The sequence below is a fragment of the Myotis davidii genome, unplaced genomic scaffold (assembly GCF_000327345.1).
Source record: "Myotis davidii unplaced genomic scaffold, ASM32734v1 scaffold663, whole genome shotgun sequence".
Classification (NCBI taxonomy): domain Eukaryota; kingdom Metazoa; phylum Chordata; class Mammalia; order Chiroptera; family Vespertilionidae; genus Myotis; species Myotis davidii.
The window spans coordinates 5,141,888-5,160,017 of NW_006295816.1; the positions used below are offsets into that span (position 1 = coordinate 5,141,888).

An 18,130-nucleotide genomic window follows, 5' to 3' on the forward strand; every position below is an offset into this window, starting at 1 on the left:
TTGTGGTGAACAGGTCAGTGCTCTAGCCACTGAGCAGACCCTTCAGTGAGTTTGGAACGGTCCCTGGTGACTTGCACACAAACACCTGGTGTGGTTCCCAGGTGCAGACAGGTTAAGTCCAGCAGCGATTGCCCCTAACACTCTGAACACAGGCCTGGGGGCCGCAGAGAGGAGTCAGCATGAATGACTTCCTCACTCCCAGCTTTGCTTGGGGCCCCCCTTCCCACGCAGGTCCCCCCTGAAATGTCACTTTGGGGTCCCTTCTGGTCCACTGATCTAAGGTAACCCCAATCACTCTCTCACAACTCCGAGCTTCATTGTCAACGCAGCGCTTGTCTTGCTGAGTTATTTATTTCCCTTTTATTCTGCTTCTTACCTGAGGGGTGAGCCTATAGGGAGGGGACTTATACTCCACTAATGTGTCCCCAAGACCTCGCACAGGAGGCGCAGGTAACCGCACACGGCAGATGGTTGTTGGGTGACACCTGAGTGCGGGGACCGTGAGTGAGAGGGGAGTGGTGGCTCAGTGGGCTGAGCATCCTCCTGTGCACCAGAGGGTGGCGGGTTTGGCTCCTGGTCAGGGCACACTCCTAGGCTGTGGGTTCAACCCCCGGCAGATGCCTACGGGAAGCAACGGATCCATGTTTCTCATGTCTGTATCTCCCCCTCCCTCCCCCCACGTCCTCTCTCTCTAAAATGAATAAACATATCATCAGGCGATGATTAAAATCAGGCTGGAAAACATGGTACAGATCTCTCCTTCACGTGAAGGTTTTATGCTCTGAAAGGAGAAAGCAAATGCTTGCCAAGTGGAGGCACTAACACATCTTCGAGGGCCCGTGCCACCTCCTCCCCGGGCCAGCATTTCATTTTTACGGTGTCGATTAATCGCGTCTCAGCAGCCCAGGAATCCCAGCCCAGGTGATTCCGCCACGGCCGCCTCCCGTCTTTGTCTGGGTGCCATCTTCCTGGGTCCCCCCTGCTCTGGACGCAGATCTTCACCCCTCTCCCTCCATCATCCCCGCGCCTCCCTCTGAGAGCCTCGCCATCAATTTCCCGGAGCAGACAACAGGACTAATGTATACACTTTCCAAGGGAACCTGTGGAATGATGAGGACCATTTATGAGACGCCAGGAGAAACGGATGCTCCGGAGTTCACAGCACCCAGGCCAGACCGAGAGCAGCTGCTCCGGGCTCCCAGAATTCCTCAGAGAGGAAAGGGAGAGATGACCACATGGTTGTCCTTCATGGTCCTTGACTAGGAAAACCCCTCAGAATGTGAGAGACGCTCAACCGATCGCAAGGGAAGGGGCCCCTGGAGAAGACAGCTTCCTGTGAATTAAAATGAGCGTCTCAGCCCGGCCGGTGTGGCTCGGTGGTTGTGTCCACCTATGAACCAGGAGGTCACGGTTCAATTCCCGGTCAGGGCACAGGCCCAGACTGCAGGCTTGATCCCCAGTGTGGAGCGTGTGTAGGAGGCAGCTGATCAATGATTCCCCCTCATCATTGATGTTTCTCCCTTCCTCTCTTCAGAATCTAAAGGCCTAACAGGATGTGTAGGGTCGTCACTCACGTGGGGTGTGAAAACCCATACACCTTCTTTACTGAGACATCATTTGAGCCGAAGAGTCTCACGATTTCACTTCGGTGGAAAGTGACACGTGCTGTGCATGTCTGTCCTCATCCTTAAAGTAACCGATAAGCTGCCCAGGATACGAAGGCTGCACATCGTCAATAGGTTTTCTCAGACATCCCTCAGCATTCTGAGCGTTGTGAACTGGTCCGTTCTGTACATGTCCCCGTGAGAACAGTAAGGTCTGGGCAGGAGAAGGGAGAGAGATGGAGGAGGAAGCCGGAGGTGGCTGGAAGCCATCGGAGAGCCTACGGCTCAGGTCTGGAACCCAGGCCCCTGGAGTTTCCTCCCACAGTGACACTTGCAATGACGCCATCTCTTGCTTCCTTTCTGTTCCTGATGGAGCTCTGGCACGCAGGCTCACTCCTGGGCGAGCTTGGCAGACGGCCACTCGGAACCTGACCAAATGCCCCCTTTGCAGAGTGGCTGTGTGTCTGTAAGGCGTGGTCTGTCCTAGAGATGACATCGCACGCCTCCCCTCCCCATTGTGCTTCCAAATACAACGTCGTCTTCTCCTTTCTGTGGCGGTTATACAGAAAAGCAGCCAATCCAAGAGGACAACAGGTGAGCTGTGTGCCCATCACGAACCCTGTGACAGGTGTCGCCATATGTTGCGACAAGGTCTCCTGGCCGTGGGTCACTGCTCTGAGAGGAACTCGTGCGTGGCGAGCTGCGAAGTGACACCGAGGGCCCCCGGGGACCCCTGCAAAGATCGAATGACAGGACGGAATTTCGTCATGGCGTCACTGTTTTCCCAACGTGACAGCGCCCAGACATGCCGCCACTGAGCACAGTGGGGGCTGTGGGGGAAGCGGCGACATCTCGTAAGTGACCCCGTGGGATGTCCATCTAGTAAGTGACCCGTGGGACGTCCTGGGGGCCATCAGGAGAACCAAGCCCGAGAGGAGGGCTGGAAAGGTTACCATATGGAAGGCAGTGTCCAATACAAAAGGAAGCAAAACCATCTGCTCAGATAGTCTTGAGATTTTGATGTGCCTCCTGGACTATTTTCACAAAGAAGATGAGTGAAGTTCAGTCTTATAGTTGTGAAGACTGTGTATCTCTTCCTTGAATTAGAACAAGAGTTTCAGTCATGAGCTGAGGAAGCTCTGTAGCAACCATGCCTCCTCCCTAGGTACACACACACACACATGCACACACTCACACATATCATACGCCTCACATGCATAACTATGTATACACATGTGCTCACACACATGCACATACACACAAGTACTCACATGCACACTCACCTTCAAATGCACACACACTCACATGTGTACACATGCATGCACAAGTACTGATATGCATATACACTCACACATATCTGTACACACATGTAAGCACTCACATACCCCCACTCGCATGCACACCCAAGCACTCACATATACACATGCACAGACACACGTGCACAGACCACATCTCTGTCCCCTAGATCAAACACAAATGCCTACGCTGTCACTACACTTTATAATCCTCCTACAAGCGCAAGTGTGAAATCTGTAATCACAACTGTAACACTTCCCATTAGGGAAAAGAAAGATGTTAAAAGAGTAAAGCCATCCAAAGGTAAATAAAATAGAAATACCAAGGAATCTTTCTCAAAATATACAAGCCCATTAGTCCTTCTGCTCAGCCCGTAAGATCTGTAACACACACTCATGTGAACACACACACACACACACACACACACACACACACACAAAGCTGCCTCACCCCGACCCCGGCCCCTCGGTTGAGAGCTGCGGTTTTTAGAAACCTACTCCTTAATGCACAGAGCCATAAGGAAAACGTGCTATTCTGTGTTGCCTGGGGGAGACCCAGGCAAAGAAAGAGCCATCTTTGCCAAATTAATTTTGCAGGTGACAAAGCCTTGTACACAAACAGAGAATGCAGCTGCCCCAGCCGCGCAAGAAATTCTCTGCTTCTGTTCTCGCTGCTTTTCTCCAGAAGTCTTCCTTTCAAAAAAAAATTAAAAAAGAGCAAAGCAAAACATTTGCATCATATAATAAAAAACGTGTCCTAGGCTTACTCTACCGAGCTCTGAGTTAATTCTCTTTCCTACATCAAGTCCAAATGTCATGTCAAAGAGAACAGGCAGAAACCGGCAAATAGGAACAAGAATGGACACTACATATTAACTCCTGCTTCTGTATCTTGCTTTTATAAATATAATTTTTCTCCAGAATTCATTTATGATCCTAGCTGTGAACATTATAATTTAATTCTAGGACTGGGAGTACATTAATTATTAAATAACATCCTTAATGTCCATGCAGATGTTCAATACATTTACTTATTTATTTTTACTACTAGAGCCCGATACATGACATTCATGCAAGAGTAGGCCTTCCTTCCCCCAGCTGCCGGCACCAGCTTCCCTCTGGCACTGGGGGACCTGGGCTTCCCTCCGACCAAAGGTAGGCACCCGGGACCCAGGCTTCCCTTGCAGCCCTGGCTTCGTCCGGAAGGTCGTCCGGAAGGATACCCGGTCTAATTAGCATATTATGCTTTTATTATCATAGGTATCTTTATTGTGTTCAATACATTTTTTAAGATCAGCGTGCATTGGGCATATATTCGAATGATTTTGGAACACACATTACATAGCAATACTATGTGCTAGGCACTGAGCTAAGAACTTGACAAGTAATTCATTTCATCTCCATCATAACACTCTTATGAGGTGGGTACTACTGTTATCTCTGACTTTCCAATGAGATAACCCAGGTGCAGAAAGAAGTCCTTTAGCAAGTCTACGGCTAATCCGTGGAACATTCTGGAACTGAACCAGCGCCCACACTCTTAACCTCCAGGCTGTGATGCAGGGAAGTCCACACAGGTCAGGGTACCCAACCCTTCTGGTCATGAGGTTTTTCTGGGACTTATTTAAACCTCATAGACAAGGAGCGTGGAGTCCATGATTTCATTAGTTATAACTACATCTCCAGCTTCATAAAACACCAGCTATCTTCCAAGCAGGCTAAGCATTGCTCTTCCCCACCCCCAACCCCCCAAAAAACGTGTCTGAAGGAAGATGATAACAACTTTAATTCTTTAATTGTTTTTGATAATCCTCCCCCAAGGGTATTTTGTCCATTGATTTTTTTTTTCAGAGTAGAAGGGATGGAGGGAGGGGAGGAGGGGGCGGGGAAAGGGAGAGGAGAGAAAGAGAGTTGAAGCGGGAGCAAGCGGGAGAGGGAGAGGTAGAAACATCTATGTGAGAGGGGCACATTGATTGGTTGCCTACCACATGATTGGGATCGAACCTGCAACCCAGGTATACGCCCTGAAATAGGAATCAAACCCAAGACCCTTCAGTGCCCAGCCTATGCTCTAACCACTGAGAACACTGGCCAGGGCACAAGCTTAATGTGTCAACAAGGCCGGCCTTCAGAACCCAGGGGTTTCATTGAGTTTTACTGAGCAGTTATGATGGACATGCCTCCTGCAGCTTACGGACATTAAATAGAGTGGTTAGTGAAACAGACTTAGTCTTTACCTTCACAATATTGGTGATTGATGAGGAAAATACAAAAGTAACCGTGGCAATAAATTTATATTAATTTATTTTAAAATATTTTTTAAAAGATGGTATAAATAGATGATTTAGGCTTTGGAGGTCAGCAGGTCCTCAACCCAAAGGACTCTGATTACTGGGTTTTGGAACATAAATTACTTCCTTACGCTTTTAAATTCCCAAGTTTCTCATAAATGAGATGAAACGTAAAAACTTTAGGAAGTGGCACAGGGAGTATACTGAATTAACATAACTTTATCTCCTGGCTAGAACGCTTAGTTGCACACAAGTTTCCTTCTACGTAAGTTTTCTTCACACAAGTGTCATTTTCAGACTAGGAGCCTTCCTTTTGAATAGTAATAGTGCCCGTTTTCACTGCAGCAAAAACATACTTCTCATTACAGAACAATAGCAAGTTTATTAACTCCCCATTCAACATTCATAGGAACGCGTAAACGAATTACCCTGCTGGAACACAGCAAGACACCTGCTCCCTACATGTCCCTCCCCATGACGCCGTGCAAACCATCTGCTACCTCTCTCCACCCAAACACGTCCCCACAGCTGACAAAACTGTCATTCCACAAGGCGACTAAACCAATTCCTAAGGTAGGTGCTTTCTTCATAGAGACGAGGCAAAACAGCCACCAATGCCATGGACAGCAGTAACGAAATGAAGCCACGGACGTTAAAAGCACCCACAGGTACCTACAAAGCCAGATACTTGCTTCTGTGCTGCAAGCGAGCCCAGTCCACTTTATTTCATTAGCTTCTCCGAGAGCCGTACCATCTTCACACATCAGTACCACCCTGGGGAAGAGACCAAATTAGCCCCTTGAGAGGCGGGGAGTTTGCCTGGCAAATCGCCAGGGGCCTGGGCGCTGGGGGACAGAGGTGGGCAATGCAGCGGCCCCTCCAGCTCCTGAGGGCTCCGGCGGCAGCAGCACAAACACCTGTGGTCGGATTCCGCCACCGCACAGTTTGGGCTCACGATTCAGGTCACTCTGAAGTCTGCGGGAAGGACCCTCCTGGGAAGCTGCCACTCAGGACTGCGGGGAGCAGTGGCTCACCTGGGAGCCCAGTGGGAGGAAGGGGACTCCAGAAACCCCGGGATCCAAGGGACAAGCCACTCAAGGGTACGTTCCGTTTCGCTTGTGCTGGGACTTTTTTGACCTCCGGAATTAGCATCCGTTTCTTAAACACCAGGAGTTTTAATATTAACGTTCTGATTTCTGTCCTTTCTGCCCTGGATGGTTGCATAATGGTTAGCGCATTGGCCCACGCACCTAAGGGTTGCAGGTTCAGGGTTCAATTCCCAGTCAAGAGCAAGTACCTGGGTTGCAGGTACGACCCCCTGCCCCGGTCCAGGGTGTGTTTAAGAGGCAACCAATCAATATGTCTCTCTCAACATTGATGTTTCTTCTCTCTCCTTCCCTCTCCCTCCTCCTCCTCCTTCCCTTTCTTCAGGCCAATCATTTACTTGGAGGTAAAAATAAGCGAAATGCCAAGTCAGACAGACGCCACTCCAGCTCCGAGCCCCCGTGTCCATGGTAGCGACTCCAGGCTTCGCTTTAGTGCAGGGGTTCTCAACCTTCTGGCTCTTTAAATACAGTTCCTCATGTTGTGACCCAACCATAAAATTATTTTCGTTGGTACTTCATAACTGTAATGTTGCTACTGTTATGAGTTGTAATGTAAATATCTGATATGCAGGATGGTCTTAGGCGACCCCTATGAAAGGGTCATTTGACCGCCAAAGGGGTCGCGACCCACAGGTTGAGAACCGCTGCTTTAGTGCAATGAGCGGAGGTGGAGCGTGGGCCGTGGCTGGCCGCTCCCCAGAGCAGGTGCGACTGCTCAGCTCACCCTCGCGTGGCTGCCCCTGACTCCTGAACAATCGTGGCCCATCACGTGGCGAGCAGCCAAGGGCAGACAGAAGCCTCTGGACCCGCCAGGGCGGGCTGACTCCGAGGGCTGCTGGTCTCGCCGCGGCAGCGCGAGGGGAAGTCCGAGAAGATGATTTCATTTAGAACCATTAACGGCCCTAATGCTTTTGTCTCCCGCTGCCCTGCCCCCGTTTTATCAGCCAGGAGGGTAGCTGGCCCGCTGTCTGAGCAGAGGTTCCTGGGAGCCCTCCGTGAGCTGAGATGGAGGCATCGGAGAAGCAGTCACTGTTAATTCAGATGGAGAAGTGTGGGGTTTCCCAGACCCAAAAACTGACCTGCCAAACCCTGCCAAACCTGCCAAACCCTGCCAAACCCTGCCAAAGGCAGTGACGCCGTCCACACGGACGCTGATGGCAGCCCTTGGAGCTCTAGGCTTCTCGGTACCTGAGCACACACCTTGCTGAGGAGGCACACACACCCTCAGACTCCAGTTACCCAACACCCAGTTCCACACACACACATACATACACGTTACACACACACACCAGTTATCACACACACACATACATACATACACCAGTTACACACACACACCAGTTACACACACACACCAGTCATCACACACACATACACCAGTTACACACACACCAGTTATCACACACACATACATACACCAGTTATACACACACACCAGTTATCACACATACACATACATACATACACCAGTTACACACACACACCAGTTACACACACACACACATACACCAGTTACACACACCAGTTACACACACATACATAGATACACCAGTTACACACACACACCAGTTACACACACATTACACACACACACCAGTTACACACAGACATACATACACCAGTTACACACACCAGTTATCACACACACATACATAACACCAGTTACACACACGCCAGTTTTATCACACACACATACATACACCAGTTATCACACACACACATAACACCAGTTACACACACACGAGTTTTATCACACACACACACACAATTACCACACACACATGCACACATAGCAGTTACCCCACACACACCAGTTACACACACCAGTTACACACACACATACATACACCAGTTATCATACACATATACGTACACAGTGTGTGATATACACACACCAGTTAGATACACACACATACACCAGTTACCTACACCCACACCAGTTTCACACACCAGTTATTACACACACCCAGAGTTATCACACACACACACACACACACACCAGTTACCACACACACAGTGATTGCATACACATTAGTTATCACACACACACGTTATCACACACCAGTTACCATACACACACAGTGATTACATACACATTAGTTATCACACACACACACACCAGTTACCACACACACAGTGATTACACACACACTAGTTATCACACACACACACACCAGTTATCACACACACTACCACACACACAGTGATTACATACACATTAGTTATAACACACACACGTTATCACACACCAGTTACCACACACACAGTGATTACACACACATTAGTTATCACACACACGTTATCACACACCAGTTACCACACACAGTGATTACACACACATTAGTTATCACACACACACATTATCACACACCAGTTACCACACACACAGTGATTACACACACATTAGTTATCACACACACACAGGATGGCACAGCTCCCAGCTGCGTCTCAGTGACCAGAAGCCCCTGACCGCTAAGGGTCACTGGATGACCCCGACTGGGAGTCCATGTGGTACAATGGTCACTTCAGTGTCTGAAAGGCCCGGATGACAGGACATTCTCGGAATCTCCCGCTGCCTCTGAATCACAGCCACTGGAACACTGGCCTCTGACAAAGAGATTGTTTGACACACAATCGACCAAGTCACAAGTCACAGCTCAGAACACCCTTTTCCCGAAAACAGGGCTTTCTGTGGCTCCCTCCCAGCGGGAAGCCAGCGAGGAGGTTGGGAGTGACAGGGCCTGTGAACAGCATGGGAAGAAACGAAACTCCAGCGCCACTCACGGGCCTTGCTCACCCGCAGTGACTGGGTGCCCACGGGGTGGTGGGATTCCCAGTAGCTGAGGAAGGGGCGCTGCCAGTCCCCGTCCCAATGGAGCGTCCGTTTCAGGACCCGGAGGAGGGGAAACGGACGTGTCTGTAAGTAGCCAGTCGTATGGGAGGAGTCGGAGTGGCTGAAGGTGGTGCACTCCTGGACTCCGTTCATTGGTCTCAGGAACCCAAATAAACCCGACACCACCGAGGGGAGCTCACTGGCCTACCAACAAAGCTGGCACCCAAACTTCGGCCAGGCCGCCCTGGCCCCGCCTGGCTCATTTGCTGGCCACAAGACTGAGCTGTCACCACGTATCAAGTATAACAGTGTGTCATTGTCCCTGTTAAAAATAAACTCTGTACCACCCCCTCCTCTTTACTGAGGACAAGACTAGGGCTCAAAGACCTACATGTTTATTAAACTACATTTCATTTTCAAAATGGAGCTATAGGCTATTCGCGTGTGCATACATTTCTTTGGGGCATCTTGTATATGAAACATATGTCTTCTTTCTCCTATCTGTGGCACTAAAAAGAGATTAAATTGTTTCATCTACTCTAGTCAAAAGCAGACTTTGTAAAGCTGAAACAATAGTAATTTCAGTGAAGTATCAACAGAGTAAAGATGAGGCAATCAAACAAAATATTAAACTATTTAAACAAAAAACAAGGTGTAGGTCGGTTTCCCTTGACTAGGTTTAGAAATGTTATGCAATTTTATTTTGACCAAAAGAATCTCAGAGGTGTTCTTACAGATTTTATAAGAAAAAAAAGGAAACATTTTTGTAGTGATCTTTCTAGAGGTTGTGGTGGTTGAAAACTTCGCCCGAAGCCACATTCTTATCATTTGATTTTACAGTGCTTGGATTTCAATTTCCAACTCAGCTTGATATCTATGGTTGGAAAAATAAATTCATCTTAAACAGGACTGTAAAAACGTGTCAATTACAAAGGGAGGAATCTGAGAAACTAATCATAATGGGAAATTAAACGTCCCACGGCAGCACTTTAAAGGCTTCTTAGCAGAAGAAATACGTGCTATAAACTGTAATCTAAGATAACAGAAACTTCTAAAATGTAATTTTAAAAATAGAAGAAAAGCCGCTAAAAGGCAGAACTGTGCTTGTTTTCAAAGCATTTCCCCAAAAGCAACACTTTCCCTAGCCTGCATCAGACAGGCTTCCCATCTGAGCTAAAGTGTCCAGGTTTAGATTTGTGTGGGAAACTATGGGATGTTACAGCAGAAAGGAATCTTGAAATCACTTAACCCAACACCTCCATTTTATAAAAGTATGAAGTTGAAACTCAAAGTAATGAAATGATAAGCCTAAAATCAGTGCTGGCCCCCAAGGTGATGATGTTGATGGAGATTATGGTGGTGATGATGATGGTGACAGTAATAATGTGATGGTGATGATGGTGATGGTGATAATGGTGATGGTGGTGGTGATGATGATGGTAATGATAATGACGGTTATGATGATGATGATGGTAGTGATGGTGATGTTAATGAAGATTATGGTGATGATGGTGGTGATAATGGTATGGGAGGAGTCGGAGTGGCTGAAGGTGGTGCACTCCTGGACTCCGTTCATTGGTCTCAGGAACCCAAATAAACCCGACACCACTGAGGGGAGCTCACTGGCCTACCAACAAAGCTGGCACCCAAACTTCGGCCAGGCCGCCCTGGCCCCGCCTGGCTCATTTGCTGGCCACAAGACTGAGCTGTCACCACGTGGTGATGATAATGACGATGGTGATAATGATGATAATGATGATGATATGATGATGGTGATGATGGTTGTGATAATAACAGTGATGGTAATAATGGTGATATTGTGATGGTGATGGTGGTGATGATGATAACAATGGTGGTGATGATGGCTGTGATGATAATAATGGTGATGGTGATAGTGGTGGTAATGATGATGATAGTGATGATAGCTGATATTTATCAGGAAAATTCTATGATAAGGATTACTGTCAACAGCTTGAGGTTCAAAGAGGTTGTCCAATTTGTCCAGCATTCTCAAATGAGAAGTTGCCAGATTTCTGATTTTCCTGGTACTAAAATCCATTCTCTGAATCAGTACACTACCTACGGCCCTGTCCTCTGCCTGTAGCTGGACTGATCTTCCACCACCACCCACTCCCGAGAAAAATGTCTAATCAGATGCCTCCTTCCTGTCCAGTTACTTCCTATCTCTGACCCGGCAGCAGTTCCTCCAAGAACCATGCATGTGTGTGTGATAACTGGTATGTGTGTAACATTCCAATCTCCTCCGAGAACCTCCACAAGTCAAATCTCTGTGTAACGCGCCCCTCTGGCACTTAGAGAAGCAATGTGACATTGTTTGAGTGACAATCCGATCAATAGGTCTCGGCCCTATTAGATTGTCAGCTTTAGGAGGGTAAAAACTGGGTCTCCTTTTCGTTTGTTATATCCTCAGCCGAGTGGCTCACAACAGTTAAACAAAAACAGTTTTGAATGAATGAACATTTTTTAAAGGTTTAATTTTTACAAAGGAAGGAAACATCCTGTACTAGACAACTGGACCGTTATCTCAAAGATTTATTTTCCTTTCACTGCCATTTTATCCACAGCGCAGGTTGAAAATGTCACCGATAACATACAGTGTGAATGACAGAAGAATACAGAGGACGGGGTCACTGTGCACAGCTCGGGGACCGGCTACGCTCACAAAGTGAAGGAAGCAGCAAACCTCCCATGAGGGTTGATGCACTGATTAAGGAGAAGTTAACAATATGCCCATGAACTTGGACGGAAGCCTCCGACCCAGCTACATGCGAGAGACCATCTTTTCTCCATGTGAACCCCCTGTCCCTGCTCTTTGCAGATGTGAAGAGAACCTCGCTATTGACGTGGAAGGGCTGACCACCCGGGAAGCAGCCTCGTGCGTGTCTGCAATAAGCGACCAAGCCCAGGGGGCCACCCTCCCCGCTTGAAGGTAGAACTTGAGCTCTCCGTCAAAGTGCCAACATGATTCCTTTGGTTTCTCTGATGGAGCACGCTGCCCTTGAGAAGGGGAGATGGTACTGTGTGGGGCTCTGAGTAGCTCTGATGTGTTCCCTCCGCGTTCTCCCTGCTCTTGGTTTTCCGAGCAGGGAATCCGGGGTGCTTGGCGAGGCGTTCAGCTTTGATCTCTGTGCACGAGGCCTCCTTCCACGGCGGGAGCGTTTATGACCGAGGACGGAGCTTTGATGGGAGCTTTGATGGGAGCTTTGATTTACCTCTTAATTCCCCGCTCATCTCATCTCGGCTCCGAGAGGCGCCTGCCCCCCCTCCCCGGTCGGCCAGTGAGCGCAGGGATGTATTTCATGTTTTACTTCCTCTCCGAGGCCTCAATCAATTCTGCTGTGGTTTGTGTCCATGTCACGCGCGGTGTTTTTCCCGACGTGGATGTCTTAGGGCACAAATGGCACTTGGTTGAGGAAACAAAATCTTCTCCCTTCACTGGATCTTACTCTGAGTCATTTCTTTGGTCGTGTTACGTAATTTTACGGGCATTTTATTTTTGCCAGCTGTCAAGTTGTTACTTGAAAAGCCCTTTTAAATATCAGATCCAAAGGGTGAGTTTATTAAAAAGACCACCCAAGGTTTGCTGGGTTTCAGTGTCTCTCTGTAATATTTTAATGGTCGTTTTGTTAGCGTAGGTAGCTCGATATTAATAAAGGGAGGGAGCAAAGGGAATCAGGTATTATTAAGCGTAATCAACCAGGGAGCATAAGCCTGCTTCACTGGGAAGTTGCAGGTTCACACACTCCCCAGAGAACCACGGGGGAGGGATAGAACCAGAAAGGGGGCTGGTGAGCACTTGTCTCTCTCTGGGTATCACACACTCACCCCTTTTGCTCGCTGGTTCTCTCTGTAGCAGCCATGTGGACCTACTAGCAGTGGCCACCCGTGGCCCACGGTAGACGGGCGGGCTCCGAGTGTGGTCCTGGACACAGAGCCAGCCCCAGCACAGCCGGGAACACAGGCTCAGCTGGCCGGATGGGGAGAAAGGCTGCACTGGCCTGGCCTTTGCGGGGCACAGAATCTCTGGACACCGGCCCTACTTCCAGGCCTGATGAAGGCAAGATTGGGCTTTTTCCACAGCAGGACAGACGGAGAGGACATGTTGGGTACCCAGGGGCACTCCTTTGATTGTGCATCTGATGTCACAAATAAATCTTCCCAAGTCACGTCCTCCTGGGCATGGGTCCCGGATGCCCTCCTTTGACATGAAACCACTCCCACCGGCCACAATGTAACGTCCGTCTCTTCTCTGGAACCTGATAGCAACTGTCTTCCTACTGATAAAGGACTCTACCTTCTGAAGGCGCAAAGGAAGGAAAAGTACATAAAAATGTAGAGAGTGGCTATGAGGACTGAACCCAATCCTACCCGAGTCTTAACAACCAGGAGGTGCTCGTGACCACAGAGATCTTCACAGCGACCCCAGACTGAGGCTGAGATCAGAGCTGCCCGAATCGCGCTCCTTCGGAGATCTCTCCAGTCCAGATGCTGCTTCCCTGGGGACCTGTGACCCACCCGCAGCTTTTTGACACCCTCTCTGTGTATCTCAGCTTCCCTGGGGCGCCCCCGCTGAGTTTCTAGGCCTCAGAAATCCAAGTTATTTGGGTATGAGATTCGAGTGAAAGCGACTTCAACAAGACTCCAGTTGAAACGACTATATTTTTGGCACCTCAATCCCCAAATTATGTATGCAAACTGGAGGCAATCCAAAGACCAGGCAGGAGAATGAGGAAGGGAAGGGAGTGCTGGCTGCGGAAGGAGAGCAAGGCGTCCCAGCGCCCAGAGCGGGTAAACAACAATAAAGGACCCAGCAGCTCATAAATATTTAAAGTTGTAAACACCCAAAATGGACAGGCATGATTAATGCTGGGACAAGGGGGTAGAGCTGGTCTGGTGTATTTGTGCAATGGCCAAGAGGAAGGAAGAAAGGATACCCGTGCTTTCAGCTCCAGTAGCCACCCCCCACCCAGGTGTCTCCCCACCAACCGACCATCTTTTCAAAAGCAACTTGTGAAATGAAGAAAGTGTTTCCACCAGTACACACACACACACACACACACACACACACACACACATACACACACGATCCTTTTACTGCCAACCGCAGGCGATTGAAGGATTGGCTCTCATCTCCAAAGCCTGTTTCAGAGGCCACCCCAGGAATGCACTTCTGTCCACCTGAGATTTTTCTATGGCGACGCCGACGGTAGAAATAAAGCAAAAACTTCCCATGTGCCAGTTCTCCTAATTTAATGAGTATCAGCCAAACCACTCAGTTCCACCCAGCAATTCTAACTCATTCTGGTAAAAATGATGATGTAAAAGGATGGAGAAAGCTACAGTCTCTTTGGCCCCAAGAAAAGAAGACCGGCTAACACAGCGAGCCGCTCACTTCCTTTCCGTGCAGTTGGACAATCCCTTTGGCCTTATTCCAAAAGCTCCTGCCAAAAAGTTGCAGACAGATTGGGAGGCCTCTGGAGAGAGCCTCACGCCAATTCACCGAAACACAAAACTCCCGCCCCCATCCCAACCCCACCCCCATCTCAGAACGGCCCCCACTGCTTTCCAACTGACCGAGTGGCACTCCACACACCGCGCCAGTCCACTTTGCTTAGCGACCGCCTTCCAGGCCCATTCCAGCTACTCTGACTCCGGTATTATTTGCATTATTAATACAAACAGAATTGTTTGTGGATGACTGACAACGCCCGGACGGCATTTAACATAGCCCCTGACCCTCCTGGTGGCGATACGTGGGTCGGACTGTGTTTCCTGAGCTGTTCTCTTGAGCAGAGGACCCCTGAGACGGCCCGCGTCTGTGGCGTCCAGCACCGTCCACGTGGGACAGCTGTCACTCAGCAGGATCAGAAAACATGAAATGTGTGCACGTGTTGGTTGCAAATGAGATTGGCCGACCCTGCAGCCCCAGCTCCTGGGGCTCAAGTGAGATGACGTGAGAGGGGACAGCCTTTCTAAATCCCAGGGACAACAACATGCTTTAGAGTTTTATTTTGCCTCAAACGTCTACGATGACAAGAAGAATGTCTCTGATGATGGCTGTGAAGGAGGAACAGAGAAGGCAATTAAAACATGCAAGATGCTGGGTCACCAGACTCACGCAGGGAAGACTAGAATCTTGAATGTCGAAGATGAATACAAAGAACAGATCAAAACAAAGAAAACCTTGAAGGCTACACGCCAGGTGACATAACTGCATTTTCTACAATCTTAGGCTGTGGTTGGGAGAGGGGAGAACCCTCAGACATAAACGGAGGCAAATCACACACAAGAGAATTCTATTGCTAAGATCAGTCCTATATGTTAAAGAAGTAAGTAACTTCAGGAAGGGCGAGACGGTTTTGGGGAGTGCACTGAGTGTGTACAGGGAGGAGGGTCTAGATTTCACTACCTGGGAACATCAAGGAGAAACAGCACACCCCTCAGGAGCCCCTCCCTGTCTACAGATGGCGGCCTGGGAGGACCTGGACTGACCAACCACAGCGGGGCCCCTCAGGCTCCCAGGGTCTGGGCTTTGAGCTCCCCAGGTGGCATGGCAGATCATCAACACACACCTGCCTGAATGAATGGGCACCCATCAAGGGTGTTACCTTGGGAAAATGGCCTAATCTCTACTTTCTCTACCATCCAGCGAGGATACAATGCATCCTGATGATCATCTCTGAAGTCAGAGCCAACATGGCTCATCTCCTGCAGGACAGGGTCTCAGAAGTTTGCTGGCCAGTGTGCTGGGCAACCAGGTACCTGGAGTCAGGAGTGTAAGGGGGTTGGTAGGAGCAGAGTCCTCAGGGGAAGGAGGGCTCGGGGCTACAGAATCAGGACAACCCTGGAAGCCAAGCTTCTGCCGCAATAGTAGCCAAGCTCACAGCTTGGCCCCCAGCCCCTGTGACACCCAAGGGGGCTGGCGCTCTTCCAAATTACAACACTGACAGCCCCACCTTCCGGAAGCCGCAGGCTCCCTCTGGAGCCGAGACTCCTGTTTGTCCCTGTGGAGTGTGACAGGGAGGTGTGCCCGGGCCCGGTGGCTCAGCCGGTTGGAGCATCCTCCTGTACACCAACGGGTTGCAGGTTGGATCCCCTTTTAGGGCGCATACTAACGGGAAGCAACCAATCAGTGCTTCTCTCTCATATCCATGTTTCTCTCTCTCTCTAAAATAAAATAAGTAAATAAAAAACATCCTTGGGGGAGGATTAAAAAAATAACTGGAAAAAAAGAAAACAATGTTTTGATTTTAAAAAGCAGAGATAATGTCTAAAATAATTGTTATTTTATAAGTGCTCACGAGCAAATGGAAACTTTGCTCTGTAAAAAAAATTCCAAGTGCAAACACCTCGCTTGTGAAACTGTGAAAACAAAGATTTCCAGTCGGAAAAGCATGCGTTACTCTAATCACTGAAAAAACCCGGAAACTGCTAAAGAGACGTCATGAGATGTGCAAAAATCCAAGTAAGCCACAGTTCCTGACACTCTAAATGTTCACTGCTTAACTCTGACTTTAATTTAATAAAATGTGATGCTTATAGGTGACAATGTATAAAGAAATATGCAAATGATGATACCTCTCACATAGCTTAATAGGGACCCAGTAAAAGTAACTGTGTGAAGCGCTCCAGGAACGGGAATGACACAGAAACATAATCGTGTCCCTCAGAGGCCAGACTGATACTTTGTAACAGCCTCCAATGTGCAGCCCGGAACCATGACTCAGCAGAGCCTCCCCATGAGCTCAGCACAGGGCAGGTGCCCAGCTGCTCACAGGGAGAGAGAGAACACGGGAACTCAGCGCACAACCTTCTGGTCGACCAGCAGTGGGTGTCCTGACCGCCCCTCCTGCCAAAAATGGGTCAGCTAATCAATCAGAAATACAAGAGGGTCCAGAGACTTCTGACGTGAAGGGAGTAAAAAATCATTAGTGATGCTCTGAAAAATATTCATCAAAACGAAATCTGTATTAAGTTAAATAAGCAAGCTGAAAGTATAGCTGAGGATCACACACACATATTTAGGGCGATAGAGAATAGGAAATAGTTTACAGATACACTCCCAGCCTGGCCAGCGTGACTCAGTGGTTCAGCATCAACCCGTGAACCAGGAGGTCATGGTTCGATTTCCAGTCAAGGCACATGCCCAGGTTACAGGCTCGATCTCCAGTCGGGGGCCTGCAGGAGGCAGCGGATCAATGATTCTCTCTCATGATTGATGTTTCTATCTCTCTCTCCCTCTCCCTTCCTCTCTGAAATCAATAAAAATATATTTAAAAAATAAAATGACCCAAAACGAACTCAGCCCTTCCCTGGGAAAGCGAAACCGTTTCTCCCATGGGCACAGGTGGCTTCCCAGGGCCCGGGGAGGCTGCACACAGCTGTCGGGGGACGTGGCCATGTGCAGCCTTGGCTCTGGTCTCCTCTGTGGAATGCGGGGCACAGCGGAGAGCAGCACCTCCTTGTCTCTCCACAGGGTCCGCTCACCCGGAGCACAGACATGCTCTCCTCCCTCCGTGGGTGCTGAATGCTCTGAATTGATTCTGCAAGAGACCCTTTGATCCTCCACAAACAAGGCCCCTTTGAAGCTGGGGTAACCAAGTGTTCAGAGAGGTTTTCCCACAGCGGCCAGCCGGTCACCAGTCACCGGGCTCACTGTGCAGGTCTGTCCTGACTTCCTGCAGCTCCTCACTGAGCCCCCTCACACTGCCGAAACCCAGGGTGCAGGGCAGGCACGGGGACCCACGCACAGCAAAACTGAACCACAGCAGCGAAACCTGCGCCGGGCCCAGGTCCCACGCTGGACAGACCACAGAGCAGTTGGGGGTGGGGGGGAATTCTACCCCATCACATCTGGATGTGGGAGGGGCACAGACAGGTCATGGATTTGCAAGCTCAAGGCAAAAGCTTAAAGATTAAAGTCTAAATTGCATGCAGTCAACATTATTTTTTTTTAGTTTATATATAAATAAATATATAT

At 49.0% G+C, this 18,130-nt stretch overlaps 1 protein-coding gene across 8 annotated transcripts in view; it reads right to left on the reverse strand.

Annotated features, from left to right (window-relative positions):
* The window catches only part of CHL1 (cell adhesion molecule L1 like), an 81,366-nt gene that overhangs the window by 62,113 nt on the left and 1,123 nt on the right, over positions 1–18,130 (reverse strand). The gene's annotated exons all lie outside the window — the stretch shown is intronic.